Source organism: Mauremys mutica, unplaced genomic scaffold (assembly GCF_020497125.1).
Source record: "Mauremys mutica isolate MM-2020 ecotype Southern unplaced genomic scaffold, ASM2049712v1 000543F_np12_subseq_1:225212_obj, whole genome shotgun sequence".
In the NCBI taxonomy this organism is placed as follows: domain Eukaryota; kingdom Metazoa; phylum Chordata; order Testudines; family Geoemydidae; genus Mauremys; species Mauremys mutica.
In genome coordinates, this window is record NW_025423000.1 from 114,233 (window position 1) to 130,818 (window position 16,586).

General features: G+C 56.3%; 3 non-coding genes across 3 annotated transcripts; all 3 read left to right on the forward strand.

Annotated features, from left to right (window-relative positions):
• Positions 1–1,470: 1,470 nt before the first annotated feature.
• Positions 1,471–1,544, forward strand: TRNAI-AAU. Its single transcript has one exon. It is a non-coding gene; the product is annotated as a tRNA-Ile (tRNA).
• A 6,897-nt stretch (positions 1,545–8,441) lies between these two features.
• On the forward strand, positions 8,442–8,514 carry TRNAR-UCG. The gene has a single exon. It is a non-coding gene; the product is annotated as a tRNA-Arg (tRNA).
• Positions 8,515–15,273: 6,759 nt separating this feature from the next.
• On the forward strand, positions 15,274–15,437 carry LOC123357361. Its single transcript, XR_006575545.1, has one exon. It is a non-coding gene; the product is annotated as a U1 spliceosomal RNA (small nuclear RNA).
• The last annotated feature ends 1,149 nt before the right edge of the window (positions 15,438–16,586 follow it).

Here is a 16,586-nt window from a genome sequence, read left to right on the forward strand (position 1 = left end):
GGATCCATTGGAGAGCGTCACTAGGAGTATCAGAGGGGTAGCCGTGTTAGTCTGGATTTGTAAAAGCAGCAAAGACTCCTGTGGCACCTGGCTAAGCAAACACAACAAACCCCAAATCCCCCCTGTGCTTTGGGAGCCACTACCTCTCGCATGCAAAGCGAGCGCTCTGCCGCTTGAGCTAATTCCCCACAGCTGGCCTGACTCTCAGGCACCGGGCAACAAAAGGCAAGGGCTCTGTGGCCTTAAGCAGAACACAGCCTGAAATGGGGGGGAGGGAGGCGTGCTACCCAGAGCTGGGGAAGGGGGTCCGAGTCCCAGCCACGCTCCTCGGCACAAACACCAACGCTCCCTCCCTGGAGTGTGTCTGTGCTGAGAGTTAGCCCCTGAAACAAGCACCAATCTTCAGAAGACAATGCAGGGATAGATCACTTGACGATGGCCTGCTCCGGCCATTGCCTCTGAAGCGCCTGGCATCGGTTACTGTCAGAAGACGGGATAGTGGCCTAGATGGACCATCGGTCTCACCCAGGAGGGCCGTTCCTATCTTCACCACTTTCCTCTAACCCAAGGAAAGCCAGGAGCAGGCCCAGCTCAGCAACTCTAGCAGGCTCCCTGGCCCCTGGCCCAGCATACAGCAAAACGACCCTGCCTCTGCCAGGATAGACAGCCACCGACTCCCTCTTCCAGACCAACGCAGCCCTTCCCCGCTTTGGCTGTCTCCAAGCTGTCTGCGTGCTCTGCTCTGCTCCACGGCTGCCATGCTGCCTGAGATCAGGAGGCTGCGAGGTCTCACGGTCTCAGCTGAGCTGGTATCGCGTGCCACCCCGCCCATCTCCTCATTCCCTTCATGGACCCCTGGGATGTGAGTAATTCTATATTTGAGTGGCTCTCCCTCCCGGCCAATGAGCTTGGCGTAGACTAGCAGGGAGGGAGGAGGAAAGAGATTGTGCTCCAGTGAGAGCTCAGAAAGAAAGGTGCAGGTCCCCCACTAGAGCCCAGCCCAGCAGAGCACAGCAGAGCAGAGCAGGCTGGAGAATGTGTGTCTGGGTCTGACTACTTCTCCCCTGCTCTTCCATTTGAGCTAACTTCCCCCAGCTGTCTCCAGCCTCCCAGTCAGCGCAAGGGGGAGAAGGGCCGGGGTGGAAGAGCTTTGTGCTCCGCAAGGGCTGGCTTTTTGGGAGGCCAAGCGGGGAGAGGGATGGAGGCCACTGGAGGAGCTGAGCCGGCTGACTGTCCATGGCTTCTAAAAGAAGGGCAAGAGAAGGTCCTGCGGCTGCCTTGCCGCTGGAGAATGCAGGTATTGATCCCGCTGCCTTTCGCATGCGAAGCGAGCGCTCTACCACTTGAGCTAATTCCCCTACCTTGGCAAATGGCGTCTTGATCCATCCATTCGATAACGGAGGCCACATCGTTCCCCGCGCCAGCCGGTGACTCCTTCCAAAATGGTCAGGCAAAGGAGGGCTTCCTGTAGGCCGGCTAGCTCAGCTGGTTAGAGCGTGGTGCTAATAACACCAAAGTCATGGGTTCAAGCCCCATGCTGGCCACTGTAGGAGAGAGAGGGTGACTTCTGCTCTTTTGGCTGACTGCTAGGGGTGGCAGAGGCCAAAACCAGGTGGGCCTGGAGCTGGCAAGAGCCCTGCTGGGCGCAGGCGCCGGGCAGGACCAAGCTTCTGACACTTCCTTGGGCTCCCCTCCCTGGGCACCTCGCTCCACCTGCTGCCTGAAAGGAACTTGGAGACGGGTGAGCCCGGCCGGCTGCCTTCCAGGCTCATAGGAGGCCAGTCTTGAGCTGCCCGCCCACGAAGCCAAAATCGCAGGCCTGCCGGCTCGCCCCCATTGTCCACAGAGGGTTGACCCGATGGCCCGAATTCTTGCCGGCCGCCAGCTCCACCCAAATGTACCCGACGCCGGATCACGCTCCCCAGCCCAAGCCACAGAGGAAGGCTTAATCCTCGGCACCCCAACCTAGGGGAGAGGCTTCACACTCCGCCGGCGCAGGGTGACCTTTGGGACTTCCCTAGACACCATCCTCCCACCGCCCACAGCCAGACCCCCCAAGCCCACACTCGAGCCCACCTCTCCGACAGGAAGGAGCAGGAGGACCACTCCGCCCAGGGGAACCACCACTTGAAGTCAGCTTCACTTGCTTCCTCTTCTACCCCTTTCCTCCCAAGTTATGCGCGCCTCACGGGAGCCGGCCCTGGGAAGACGCAGGCACCGCACTCTGACTGGCGCAAGCCAAACGCCCACACCGAGAGTTTAGCACGGGCTCTTGAGGCACTGGAGGAACCCCATACAGACGCACTGACGGAGCTAAGCTTTACGGCCAAGGGCCCTACCTGTGCAGAAAGCCAACTTGCTTGTGAAAAAGACTCCTCTTTCGGCTCCCCTTCCAAACTTCCAAATGCCTCCCAATGGGAAAACACACACACTGAAACACCCAAACGGTCCTAACGCTGGGGCCAGGCGAAAAAGAAAAGCAAGGAAAAGATTTCTAAATGGCCACCCTGCCAGAGTCATACAGCTCCTCAAGTGAAACCCGTGGGAGGGACATTATACAGAAAAGGAAAATGGAAAGCTGCCCAAATTGAGATGCTGTGGAAAGCTACAGCCCCATCGCTACTCCTACTCTGCACACTTCTTGCAACAGCTGATGAACGGCCAGGTGCTTTTCGCATCCAAGCCCACACCAGGGGAAGACCTTGAGAAATTTCCCATGGCTTGCCTGGTTCAGCTGGTCCGAGTGCGGCACTCGTGGAGGCAAGATGGTGCAGAGGAGCCCCTGGGTGGCTGTGGGCCTGGGGAGGATGGCTTTTGATTTTTCGGCCTGACCGCTACGGGCAGCAAGGCCAAAAGTCAGATGGCCGAATTTCCCGTCCACCACGCTCATCAGGAGCCCTTAGTCGACAGGCTGGGAGAATGCGGGCATCGCCCCGTCATATGTTTATTCCCCACTTCGAACTTTAGCATCCACAAGATGGGGACCTGCATGGGCCCCTCTCAGCTTAAATTCTAGTTTAGATCTGGTAAAGCTGCCACCCTCTGGAAGTTCCAGTGTCTAGCACACGCCCTGTTCCCCCAAACCTTCCCTGGGGAACACAGATCCAAACTCCTTGACTCGTAACCCTAAGGGAAATAAACCATTCCCCGACCTTCTTCCCGCTCTCCTAGTTGTTGGGAAAGATACCTTGATTCAAACTCCTTGAATCAAACAAAGAGGGATTCACTTTTCCCCCTCCACTTCCCCTGAAAATCCAAACAAGGGAAGAAATCAATCAGGTTCTAAAAAGAAAAGGATTTTATTAAAAGAAAGAAAGAAAGTACACTATCTCTGTAACACCAGGATGGAAAAACCACGAGGCGTGCTGCAGGATAGCCCCTCCCCACCAAAAAGCAATGCCGTGACCCAGATTCGAACCGAGGTTGCTGCGGCCACGGCGCAGAGTACTAACCACTATACGATCACAGCCAGGCGCTGGGGGTACAGGAAACAGCCTAGCGGAAAATGCTCAGCTCTGTGCTCTCGGGGCGGCCACCTACCTCGCCGGCGGCCACAGGTCTTTCTCAAGTCTCCCCATTACAGTCACAGGTCAAATGCTGAGCAAAGGAAAAAAGACAGGAAGCCAATCCCATGCCTGTCCCTTTTTCTGTCTTCCTCCACCCCTGGACCAAGTCCCTCTCCGTTTGTCTGGGCCATTGTCCTCATGGCCCTGGCCAGCCTATTTCCCTTTGCCGCTCTGAAACGTGCCACACGTGCAGGCCCCAAAGCTGGGCCCGGGGACGGAAGGCCAGGGAGAGGCTTTGGCTAGGGCCAGCATGTCCTTGCGAGGTAATTGTCTCTCTGGAGTTGAAAGTCATCAGTGCGGGGTGTGAAGGGAAGTGGCCGTAGAAGGAGAATGGAAGGCATGGGGTGGGCAGGCCAGGGATTTCTTTGTTCCCCCCTTGAAAAGGGGTCACCCTCCCCGCCAGCGAATCAAACCCCGGTCTCCTGCGTGACACGCGGGGATACTCACCACTGTACTAACGAGGAAAGGGGCACGCTGAGTGGCCCCAGCTCCCACAGACCAGCTATGGTCAGCGTACACCTACACCGTCGCATGGGCCCCAGCAGGCAACAGCACCCCTGGCCCTCTTCTGCTTCCCAAAGGCTTTGGCCGCAGCAACAGCCCTGGGAAAAGCCCTGGCCCTCCTCACCTGCCCTTGCCCAGCAGGACGCCTTTTCGGGCCTACACAGCTCCTCACACAACACCCACCTGGGACCTTGCCCTCACCTACCAGCTCAGCAGCACCTTTTTTCCTCTCAAAACCTCCTCTTGCCACCCTCCCCCTTCCACACTTCACACTCATCTCATCACAAACTCACCCACGGCCCCTTTGGCTTCTCAAGCGCCTCTGGAGGGACACAGCTTCCCAGGCACGCAGATCCTTCCCTTCAACGCGCACTGGACGGACATTCCAAACACAGCCCTTTCCAGGAGGGAATGCGCCGCTTTTGGACCCTGGCGCCCAGCAAGAAGTCCTGGGACTCTTTTTCTGACCGATGGACCCCACTGACTTGCCTTTACCGAGCAGAAACTAAGGACCGGCCGATGGCTCTCTTTGCAAACGGACGCCATCAGACTGAGCCACGAGGCGTGCTGCAGGATAGCCCCTCCCCACCAAAAATTAATGCCGTGACCCGGATTCGAACCGAGGTTGCTGCGGCCACAGCACAGAGTACTAACCACTATACGATCACAGCCAGGTGCTGGGTGAGCAGGCAGCAGCCCAGCAGAAAATGCTCAGCTCTGCGCTCTCGGGGCGGCCACCTACCTCGCCGGCGGCCACAGGTATTTCTCAAGTTTCCCCATTACAGTCACAGGTCAAATGCTGAGCAAAGGAAAAAAGACAGGAAGCCAATCCCATGCCTGTCCCTTTTTCTGTCTTCCTCCACCCCTGGACCAAGTCCCTCCCGGTTTGTCTGGGCCATTGTCCTCATGGCCCTGGTCAGCCTATTTCCCTTTGCCGCTCTGAAACGTGCCCCCACGTGCAGGCCCCGGGGGAGGCTTTGGCTAGGGCGAGCGTTTCCTTGCGAGGTAATTGTCTCTCTGGAGGTGAAAGTCATCAGTTCAGGGTGCGAAGGGAAGTGGCCGTAGAAGGAGAATGCAAGGCATCTGGTGGGCAGGCCAGGGATTTCTTTGTCCCCCCTTCAAAAGGGGTCACCCTCCCCATCGGGGAATCGAACCCCAGTCTCCCACGTGACAGGCGGGGATACTCACAACTATACTAACAAGGAAAGGGACATGGGGAGGGGCCCCAGCTCCCACAGACCAGCTATGGTCAGCGTACACCTACACCGTCGCATGGGCCCCAGCAGGCAACAACACCCCTGGCCCTCTTCTGCTTCCCAAAGGCTTTGGCCGCAGCAACAGCCCTGGGAAAAGCCCTGGCCCTCCTCACCTGCCCTTGCCCAGCACGACGCCTTTTCGGGCCTACACAGCTCCTCACACAACACCCGCCTGGGACCTTGCCCTCCCCTACCAGCTCAGCAGCACCTTTCTTCCTCTCAAAACCTCCTCTTGCCACCCTCCCCCTTCCACACTTCACACTCACCTCATCACAAACTCACCCACGGCCCCTTTGGCTTCCCAAGCGCCTCTGGAGGGACGCAGCTTCCCAGGCACGCAGATCCGGCTGATGGCTCCCAAGTGTGCAAGTCCGTCCCCGCAGAGCAGCCTCATAGTGTGACCTTGAAGAAACTGTGGAAAACGGGACAGGGGTGGGGGGGCAATAGGCTCCTATATAAGAAAAAGTCCTCCCGGACCTGCCTGTCCCTTTAAACATGGGACATCTGGTCACCCTGGAGCAGCCCCACACTCCTGCTCCCCGGTTGGTGCGTTTGTAACCCGGGGGCTGAAGCCGACGCGAGAAAGGGAATTGAGCGAGCTCGGAGCTCTCCGGCGCCACCTGTTGGGAGCAGAGGGAAATGACTGAGCAGCGTCCTGGCTAATTTAAATATCACCTGGTTCTCTGCTGGGTGGCTCCACGGCAGAGCTCGGGTGTGGCCTGAGTGTGGCAGCACCTTATTTGCATATTAAAAGCGGCAGTTTGGGGCCATTGGGGTAAAATATGAGTAAGTTTTGGGGTTGGGCCCCACATGTTTAGTGCAGGCTGTGGGGAGCCGGGCTGAGCAGAGCCTGCCCCGACGGGGTGTGTGGTCACCCTGAGCTGGGAGCGTGTGGCCAGACATGGGGAAGGGGCTGCGGGAGAAGCTTGGTTGTAAGAAGCAGAAAGTGTTTCCTTTCTTTTTTGGTGTTTGGGTGGGGTTTTTGTTACCTAATGAAGAGCAGTGGGTGGGGAGGGGAATTGAGACTCTGCTTTGGGGGTTGCTGTGGGGTGTGACACAAACCACCCGGTGCTGGCTGCTGCTGTGGGGCATAGGACAGGTGGGGGGTGGGGGGGCTGTTTGGGGGCTTGAGATGAGGGGCGGTTCTTGATTGGCTGGTGCCAGCCTGCCTAGTGTTTTTTGACAGCTAATCACCCATTGGCCCTTGTGTGGGGCGGGTCTCTGAAAGCTGGTCTCCCATTGGGCCCTCCCCAACTGACGTTTCTGACAGGCTCAGCTCCCATTGGTGACGTTGTCTGACAGCGATGCAGGGCGGAGCCGCCAGGGCCATGTGCGCTCAGAGCTCAGCGCCGCCCGCGAGAAGCTGCGCGAGGCCGCGCGGGGCCGGGTCCCGCTGCCGGGCGGAGGAACCGAGACCGCAGCAGCGGCTCCGCCTCCCGCCTGGCGAGAAGCCGCAGCGCCGGGGGGGGGGGTCACAGGGCGCGAGGCGCTTCCGGGCACGGCTGTTTTCTGCCGGTCGCGGGGTGACGGGTCCTGCCCGGGGCGGCCGGGGGGTCCCGATGGCAGCTGGGGGCTCTGGCGTCCGCCCGCGGCGGCTGGGAGCTACGGGGCCACCTGCAATGGCCGGGGGCTGCGGCTTCTCCTCACCCCCCCGCCCCGGTGACTGGGAGCTCCGGGCTCTGCCTGCGGTGTCTGAGCGCTGGGGGCTCCTCTCCTGCCTGGCGCGGCCGGGAGCTCCAGGGGCTTCGGCGCTGCAGGGTCTGTGAGCAATGATGTGGGGCTGCGGGGTCCTCCCGCCATCAAGGCCTGTTGGGAAATCCTGGGTCCATCCGCAGTGGCTGGGAGCTCTGGGGTCCACTCGTAGGAGCTGCAGGGTCCATAGGCAGTGGGGTGGGGCTGTGGGGGCTCCCCCGCCACCCATGGCTGCTGGGAGCTCCAGGGTCTGCCTGTGGGAGCTGTGGGGCGATGAGGGGTTTGGGATGGAGGAGGGGGCTCCAGGCTGCAGGGTGGGGCTGAGGGATTCAGAGTGTAGGAGGGGGCTGTGGGTTGAGGCAGGGGGTCGGGGTCCAGGACGGGGTGATGGCTCTGGGGTGAGCACAGGGATGAGGGGTTCCAGGTGTGGGAGGAAGCTCTGGGCTGGGGCACGGGGGTGAGGGCTCTGGGGTGCAAGAGGGGGCTCTAGGTTTGGGGGGGTTCAGGGCTGGGGCAGGGGATTGGGGTGCAGACTTACCTCGGGCGGCTCCTGCTCAGCGGCGCAGCAGGGGGGAGCTACTGGCCAGTTCCAGGGCGCAGCGCGGTGCCCTAGGACACGTAGGGACCAGCCTGCCTGAGACCCGCAGCACCGCTGACCGGACTTATAACCCCGTCACCCCACTGGGAGCTGCAGGGTCCCCCTGTCCCATGTGGTGGCTGGGAGCTCTGGGATCCACCCACAGCAGCTGAGAGCTGTGGGGTCCATCCGTGGTGGCATGGGCCTGTGGGAGCCCCTTCCGACACTGGTGCCTGATAGCTGTGAGGCCCCCACCGGCCGACAGCTCCAGTCTTGCTGCCCCAGGGCTGAAGTGGAAAATGTCACTGAGATCTCTGAAAGTCACAAATTCTGTGACCCCCTTTATATAATCTTAGCCTTAATAGTTGTTGACTGTCTCTCTCAATCTAGTGGTCTGCTCTAGCGCGGATGGGACAGGGAAGACAGAAGCTCACCCCCCGGCACAGGTTTGGGCAAAAATGGCTCTTGAGCTATTTGCTGTGCATGCAGAGGACTTGTCCAGGCCGGTGGAGCAGCTCAGCCAGATGAGGAGCTGGAAGAAGGAGACCTGAGCAGCCTGGACATCCCACTTTTTCTCCACAGCCACTGCCTATCAGCAGGATTCCTCCTTCTCCTCAGTGAGACCAAATCTAAGCACCTAGACACCCGGTCCGTCCGCTGCACCCCAATCCCTCATGCCAGAGCCTCCCTGCCAAAGTCCTGTACCTGGCTCCAGAGAATTGTCTCACATCTCACTGGGAACTCAACTTCTTGTGCCCAGAGAGTCTCGGCCCCACTCAGCAGAGGACCTGAGAAACACAGTGTCTGCCTTTTCCAAATAAGTGCTTGGAAAGGTTTTGTTTCTATGACCATGTGGCCTAATGGATAAGGCGTCTGATTTCGGATCAGGTGATTGAGGGTTCGAGTCCCTTCGTGGTTGTGCAATTTTACCTTTGTGCTGAAAGTCCTGCTCCCTTCAGGGCTGGAACCTCTTCTTGGCCGCTCAGGCCAATGCTCTGGCTTCAGCTAGAGCCCCAGGAAGGAGTTGGGGGTTGGGTGTCACAAAGGCTGGGGCATGAGCCCCAGGTGCTTCCAGTCTCACCTTTGCCCTTCCTGACTTGCCAAAGAAAATGGGCGGCTGCCCGGGCTAGCGTGTGGAGCAGTTTCCCTCTTCCAAGTGTGCGCCTGTCCCTGTGCTTGAGGGGGGTTGCTACATAGCGCCTTGGGAGCCTGGGTGTTTCTCTGCTTCTCACAAGCTGGGGAAAAGCCTCTTGGGGTAAAATCTCCTGCCCCACTGCCAAAGTCAGCACCTGGAGTGGGAACGGTAAGAGGCCCCACCAGGGGGGCTGGCCCTGCTTTCCTACCGTCTTCTGATGTTGGCCACAAAGCATCAGCAGCTGCCCCACATGCTGGTCTGTGGGTGGCCTTCAGTGGGTGTTTGGCATGGCAGGGAGCAGGCTGGCTAGGGGTCTTTGTCGCTGTCTGCTGGCCACACATAGGCATGGTCCTCCCCTCCTCTGAACAGCCAGAGTTAATCTGTGCTTAGAAAGCAGAGACACAGGAGACTCAAGACAAGAGGGTGAGAAAGATTGAGAAAGGACCTATGAAGACAGCCCACACTACAGGGACACTGCCTGGTTAAGGGATGTGGAGGCACCAAATTGCCCCAAATTTCCTGGTGCCCTACGCAGCTGCATACTTCTCCAGCGGCGAACTCAATCCCCCGGCTGGCTGAGCCGGCCAGGAAAGCTGCCCCTGCCCCTGCTCCGCCTCTTCCCCACAGCCCCCACCCCTGGTCTGCCCCCACCCCCCTCTTCCCACCTCTGCTCCACCCCATCCCCCCCACTCCGCCCCTTCCCCTGAGCTACACCCCGGTGGACGGCAGGAGGGATCAGGCGCACCCGGCACTCACCGGGCGGTGGGAAGTGGAACGACCTGTCCCCAGCCTGCTCTGCTCCACCAGCTCCCAGCCGCGCCACTGGTGAGTGCTGGGGGGTGTTTTCCCCCCATCCTCCAACTTCCAAGGCTGGGAGCAGAGTGCAGCAGGCTGGGGCCGGATCACTCCACTTCCTGATGCCCCGTGAGTGTGGGGTCGGGCCTGCCCTGCAATTACCGGGCGGCGGGAAGTGGAGTGACCTGGCCCCAGCCTGCTCCGCTCTGCCAGCTCGGGCTGGGGGCTGGGGGTGCTGTGTAGGGCACCAAAATGTCTAGGGACAACCCTGAATAGATCATTTTCCCACAGGGGCCGATGGCTGTTAGAATACAGAGATTCAGACTGCCTGTACAGGCCTAGACTTTAAGAACTTAGGTGTATTTTTATCACTTATCTAGTGACAGGGGTATAACACAAAGACCCAAAATCCCAATCTGCCTGTGTCTGGGCCTTCTCTCCCTAGGAGAGTCTGAGCCTTGTTCGTAGGCGAAGGCCTTTGGCTAAGCAGCAGGGGCAGCCATAAGCTGGGAAGCGAACGGTCCCATCCTCACCTCCCAAACCCGTCACACTGAACTAAGGTGGGGTTGGGCTGTTAGGAAGACGATCCTGTCCCGATAGTGCCCATCACCACCAGATAAAGAAACAGATCTTAAGGGAGCATCCGGTCTGGCAAGAAATCCCTTCTCAATGGTTGTGGTTGTGAAACCCTCATTTCTGTAGGGTTTATCTTTCTGGCCCCCACTTTTCTATTGTCAATCTGTCTGGTCCTCTAATTGTTTCTGTCTGTTGCCAAATTAATTTTGCTGGGTGTAAGTTAATTAGGGGAGTGGGAAGTAATTGGTTAGAGAATTCTGTTACAATAGGTTAGAATTGGTTAGTTACAATCATTGGTTAAGGTCTAGCTGAGAATATTACTGTGTAAACTGGGGTCAGACAGGAAGTGGAAGAGGAAATTGGAATCATGCTAACGGGGGGATGGGAATAGGGAACGGGGAACAGGGACACAGGCCAGGCTCTGCGGTGTCAGAGCTGGGAAGGGGGACGTGGGGTAAACACGCTGCAGTGTCAGAGCTCATAGACTCATCGACTTTAAGGTCAGAAGGGACCATTATGATCGTCCAGTCCGACCTCCTGCACAACGCAGGCCACAGACTCTCACCCACCCACTCCTGTAACAAACCCCTGGCCTATGTCTGAGCTATCGAAGTCCTCAACTCGTTGTTTAAAGACTTCAAGGTGCAGAGAATCCTCCAGCAAGTGACCCGTGCCCCACGCTGCAGAGGAAGGTGAACCCGCCCCCGCCCCCGCCCCAGGGTCTCTGCCAATCTGCCCTGGAGGAAAATTCCTTCCCAACCCCAAATATGGGGATCAGCTAAACCCTGAGCATGTGGGCAGGACTCACCCGCCAGCACCCAGGGAAGAATTGTCTGTAGGGATGTGGGGTAAACGCTCTGCGGTGTCAGAGCTGGGAAGGGGGACACTGGGGAACAGACTCTGTGGGTGTATAGAGATAAGCCCGACTGGTGTGAAGGGCTTTGAAATCTGCTTGCTTGGAAACTAAAGCCAGTAACCATCCCTTTGTCTGCGCTTCCGACTTCTGGTCTTTTGCTGCTTGCTGTCTGCGTGACAAGAGCCAGGGAAGTGGGCGGGGGAAGGGAAAGCCCTCTAACAATGGCTCCTTGCTCCTCTCCCTCCAGGCTCAGGGGTCAAGGATGGGCAGGACTCCAGGCTCTGCTTGACAGATCCTGGCACAGGGGCTGCAGGGGGGGGGGGGGGGCAGAAAGGATTGCAGGTTCTGACTTGTGCTCTAGAGAAGAGGTAATAGGTAAAGGGGGTGTTTTTGACTCTTCCCCTGCCTCAGGGTCCCCAGAGCTAGAATTCTACCTTCCACAGGGCCAAATAACTGGGTGAAGCCATTTGGCTAATGAAAACCAGTGCTCCCGGTGAGACTTGAACTCACAACCTGAGCATAGCTCCTCTCAGCACTGCCCTAGAAGTACAGCGCGCTAACCAATTGCACCACTGGAGCACCTGTTAACTGTGATTCTCCAAAATCCCTAGGTTGATACAGGCAAGGAGTGACCCCAAAACATTCTCAGTGGAGCTGAGAGCAGGTAGCGATAAGTGTTGTACTCGGTGGGGTGGATTCTTCTTAAGGGTTCCAGGCACCATTTGACCCTTTTGTTCTTCTCTGTGTAATAACAGAGCTGATTAATACTCAATGTAGAGTCTTGCTGCAGACCAACAGATCTGAAATCACTGATAGCCAGCTCTAAGCATTAGGGGACCAGGAAGCACTGCAGCCTCATTCCAGGACAGGAGGCCCTCGCCACGCCCAGGCCTGCCTCTTGCCTTCAGCCCAGGCAGCCAGAGAGCTCCCTGGCAGGCTGCCGCTTCGCCTCAGCCACCTCTTGCCTCATGGCCTAGGCTCTCGGTGCTCTGCTGGTCACCGGCTCGCTTGAAGGCCCAGAGGGAAAAGAAACAAGCGCACGCGGAGCAGAGGATGGTTTCGATCCATCGACCTCTGGGTTATGGGCCCAGCACGCTCCTGCTGCACCACTCTGCTGCTTCTTCACACACTCCCCCTGCCACCTAGCCGCCACTATCCGGATTAGTGCCTTACACGCTCTCGCTCTGGCAGACAGATGCGCAGGCTGCTAGGCAGCTGCCCTGGTCACAGGATTTTACAGCTAGCTTCTACAGGGTAAAAAGGATTTATTTGGGGTTTGGACCCCATTGGGAGCTGGGTAGCTGAGTGCCGGAGACGGGAGCACTTCTTAAACTGTTTTCAGTTACGCTTTCAAGCTTGTGGGGGACGAGGTTCAGCCTTGGATCCGTGTCTGCAGCAGGCAAGCACCTCTGGCTCAATCGCCCCCCGCCGTATTAGCAGACTAAAACGCGGAGCGAACTCACACACCTTGCAATGGAACAGGAGCCAGGATCTCAAACAAAAGTCAACATTTTATTAAGAGGAGGTTCAAAGAAAAAAAAAGTGTACGGTACAGAGTTTCGGCGTAGAAGTTTCTGGTGCTCGGGGAACAACATACAGCTTACCCAAGGGGTGCGAAATTCGGTTTAAAATGGGGTGGCGTAAGTAATACATAATCTGCAATAGCCCGGACTGGGGGTAAAAGGTTAACGTACAGACACTGAGTTAGGAGGGTATGTTGTCCATATGAGGGCTACGTTCGGGTGTGGAGTATAACGAGCGGTTACGACGATGAGGATGGATTGGCCCGCGTTAGGTGAGTTTTAAGGTTCGGTGTTTTGGAATCTTTGCCACAATCTAGTTGAAGCAGGGTCAGTATGAAGTCTGCCCTGCCATCTGTTGGTGATCTGTCGTCAAGGCCTTTTGGGGCTGATGTCATTTGCATGGTTACACCCACCCCGGATTGTATGATGGGAGTGCTTGTCCAAACAGTCATTTCAGCTGCTGCGGGATCCCCAGTCTCTTTGTTATTGGGGCAGGAGTAATCCAGTGTATTTTCCTGTTGATTTTGGATCAACTTTGAGCTCAGATCATGTGTAGTACCTGGCATTTGAGGCCTGAGAGCGTCACCCTCGTCAGAAAAGTACTCACCATTAAGGGGTATGGGTTCCTAACGTCCGCTTGTGGAGGGAGGTAGAAATGGATGTTTGTTGGTGTCTTGCAGGTGGTGCTGATGTCCTTTCTGCTGTCCCTGGTGTGGAAAGACAGAGGCGGTTTTGAATCTCTTAAAATTGTTGTTAGTGCTGTAGTTGCTTACCCTAAGCTTATGCTGTTAGATCTCTTTCACGGTGTATATTTTTGGTCCTGAGAGGTAAAAGGTGTGTTGTTATGGAGTGAGGTAGCAAACGTCAGTTGCAGAGGTGGTGCACGTGCCCCCCCTGGCCCCAGAGTCCAGAATTTGCATAAACCCACCCACTCTCCTGTGACTAACAATTTCGCTCTGCTAACTCTTCCAGCAAAACTTTTCTACCAGGTTCTCATTCAACAGTATATTTCTATCAACTTTAACTTTTAACTACCATCAATGACAACCTGTTTAAGTATAACTAAAAGTCCTACTTCTGCATTTAAGATTTTCAGTGTTTGCTATAACACATTATTTAAAATGGAATAATAATTAATTCTATTTTTAAACTAAAGAGAGAAGAAAATCATAAAATGTGTGTTTAGAGATTGCTAAAGAATCTCATGGTGCAAAACACACATATTGATTTTCAATCTCTTTTATCTTGCTATTGTTTCGAACCCATGTGCCTTTTCTAAAGATTTTTATGTTGGTTTGGGTGAGTTCTGAAATTAAGAACTGCTAAGTACCGTTCTACTGTTCTTGATTCATGTCACCAGGATTACTACACTTAATTACTCTTGCCCTAATAAGAAAGAGTTTGGAGATCCCACAGCCACCAAAATCACCATTTGGACAATTACCCCCATCATGCAATGCGGGGTGGGTGTGACCATGCACATCAGCAACTAAATGCCCTTGCATCACATCATCAACAGATGGCAGGATAGAGTTCATTCTGACCCTGCTTACACCCTCTCCGGAGCCAAGAATTGGTGGTCCTGATAAATCACACTCCCTGTTATACCAACTCATTGGTATTGAATGCTGAAGTTATGGGATGGGATTCGAACCCATGCATGCAGAGCTCAATGGATTAGCAGTCCATCACCTTAACCACTCGGCCACCTCATCTGAGTTGTTAGAAAAGGGACTGGAGGAGAAATCTAAGGCCAGCAGAGCTAGGGACAATAAGGAGTTTTTAAATACTAAGCGGAAGCAGGGGCTGAATGAGCTCCCCCCTCACATCTAGTGAGCAGCTGGGGAAAAGACTTCAGGAACAGACCGTGTTTGCACAGACACACCTACTCTGCCTAGCTATGCAGCATGATGGGGCCACTTCCCCAAAATGACCAGTTTTGGCTGGTGGTGGGTTACAAATCACTTTAGGATTGAGTGGAATGAAATGTTATTATCCTTCCTGCATGAGTGAAGGGCAGCAGAACATACCTAGTTGGTCCTGATGGAGGGGTGGGTGGGTGAGGAATAGCTTTTATTGGACTGCATAGAAGTGATTGAGAACATCACCCTAAACCAGTGGTCCCCAAACATTTCACACTGTGCCCTCTTAGCCATGGCTGTGACCCCTCGGAAGCCGCGGTCATGTACCGGTGCTGGGAGTGGGGCTGTTGCTTGCTGGGGAGAGGGGTGCAGACAGGGGTAAGGAGGTCGAGGCCGAGCACCCCCTACAGACCGGAAGAAGGGATGACACCCTTCCCACCAGAACCCATTAACGCTTCCATCACGGGCAAGCCAGTTTGCAAGCAGTTCTAGAATCGCTTCTAAATTTAACAACTGGTTTGTGCAAACCACCTCCAGCTAACAACTGGTCACGACCCACTTTAGGGTCCTGACTCACAGTTTGAGAACCACTGCTCTGTGCTGAGGGGAGAGAGTTTTCCTGTGGGTGAAGTACATCCACTTTCCCAGGGGCCCGAGCGAAGGGGCGGAGCCGCATGAGCAGGTATGCAGATCTGTGTGCGAGCAGAGCATTGTGGGAGCGGACGCAGGCTGCCAGGCAGGGCCCGACTTTGGCACCGGGAGCTCGGCGTGGGGAAGGGACGGTCTCCGGGGGCCGCGTCGGGGCAGCTGTCGGCAGTGGGGGCCGGTGTGGGCGAGGCCGGCGGTGGGGGGGGGGGGGCGCGGCGGTCCGCCCCGTGTGTTATAAGTGCGGGGCGAGCGAGGGCGGGCGGCGGCCGGGCAGCAGGAACTCATACTTACCTGGCAGGGGAGATACCATGATCACGAAGGTGGTTTTCCCAGAGTAAGGCTCATCCATTGCACTGTGGGTGTGCTGACCCCTGTGATTTCCCCAAATGCGGGAAACTCGACTGCATAATTTGTAGTAGTGGGGGACTGCGTTCACGCTCTCCCCTGGTGATTGGTTTGAACAACAGAAAACCGACAGTGAGTTGTTTAGGCTTAGCGCACTGCAAAGCAGATTCTCAGGAAAGCAGTTGTTAGTCTGGGCCTTTGGGAGTGCTCTTTTCCACAGGCCCTGTACTTCTAGGTATCTTTGTCACATGTTCCTCCTTGTAAGCAAAGCTCAGCTCTGAAACTTTACTTGGGTCTCATAAGGCTCTCTCTGTGTTCTTGGCTTTCCCTGGTCTTTTGCAGCTGATCTGCTCTCTAGTCTGCTTTTGGGGGGCTTAGACGGGTGCCTTCCTTGGCTCTAAGGGGAGCTGCCTGCCTGCTCTGCTTCTTTCCCTGCTTGTAGCTTCTTGCCCGGCCCTTCTTCTCGGGCTCTTCCTCCTTTGAGGGGAGGACGGCCTGTCCAAAACGCCTGTCCCACCTGGTTTCCTCGTCCAACAGGCAGCCTCGCCCCCTGCCCTGGGGCCGCTTTGGCTTTCGCTGTCTGTTCCTGTCTCTGTGCTACGGAGACTAGGCTGTCACAACCCCGTGCTGGAGGAGGGCTTTCCGTCGCTTGAGGCCCACCCGCCGCCTCCCCGAATGCCCTTAGCTACGCTGGGGGTTAGGGCGGCGTGGCCGCGTCGCCCAGGAGCGGGTTTTCCCTTTTGCACACCTCTGACGGACGGAGCTGTTTTGACTTAACTGTTCAGCACGCACCGACCCTCGGGCCTGGTCTGCACGGGGAACGTAAATCGGCGCGGCTACATCAGTCCGCGCCTTGGTCGGAAGAATTCTTCCGTCGACCTAGCTCCCGCCTTTCGGGGAGGTGGATGGCCGGCATCAACGAGGAAAACCCTCTCCAGGACCCTTCTCCGGGAACAGTGCCCTTCCGTTTGGGGAGATTATGCTGCTTTAAAAAAGAGAAATTGTTTAACTGCCTTTCTCTGAGGCCAGGTTGACTTTGTATTGCTTCCCTCGTGGCTCCTTATAGCAGTTGTGTTCTGAAATCTTTAGGCTTTGACTTCATTTATGATGAAATCTTGCTGTAACTTTATTCTAATTTTCAATGAGTAACTAGACCTGAGCTGTTTGGTGTGTTAGGGGAGGATTGTTTAAAAACCTGGGATTCCACTTTCGGCTGCCTTTCCATTACATTTCCTCTGAAAGCCCACCGAA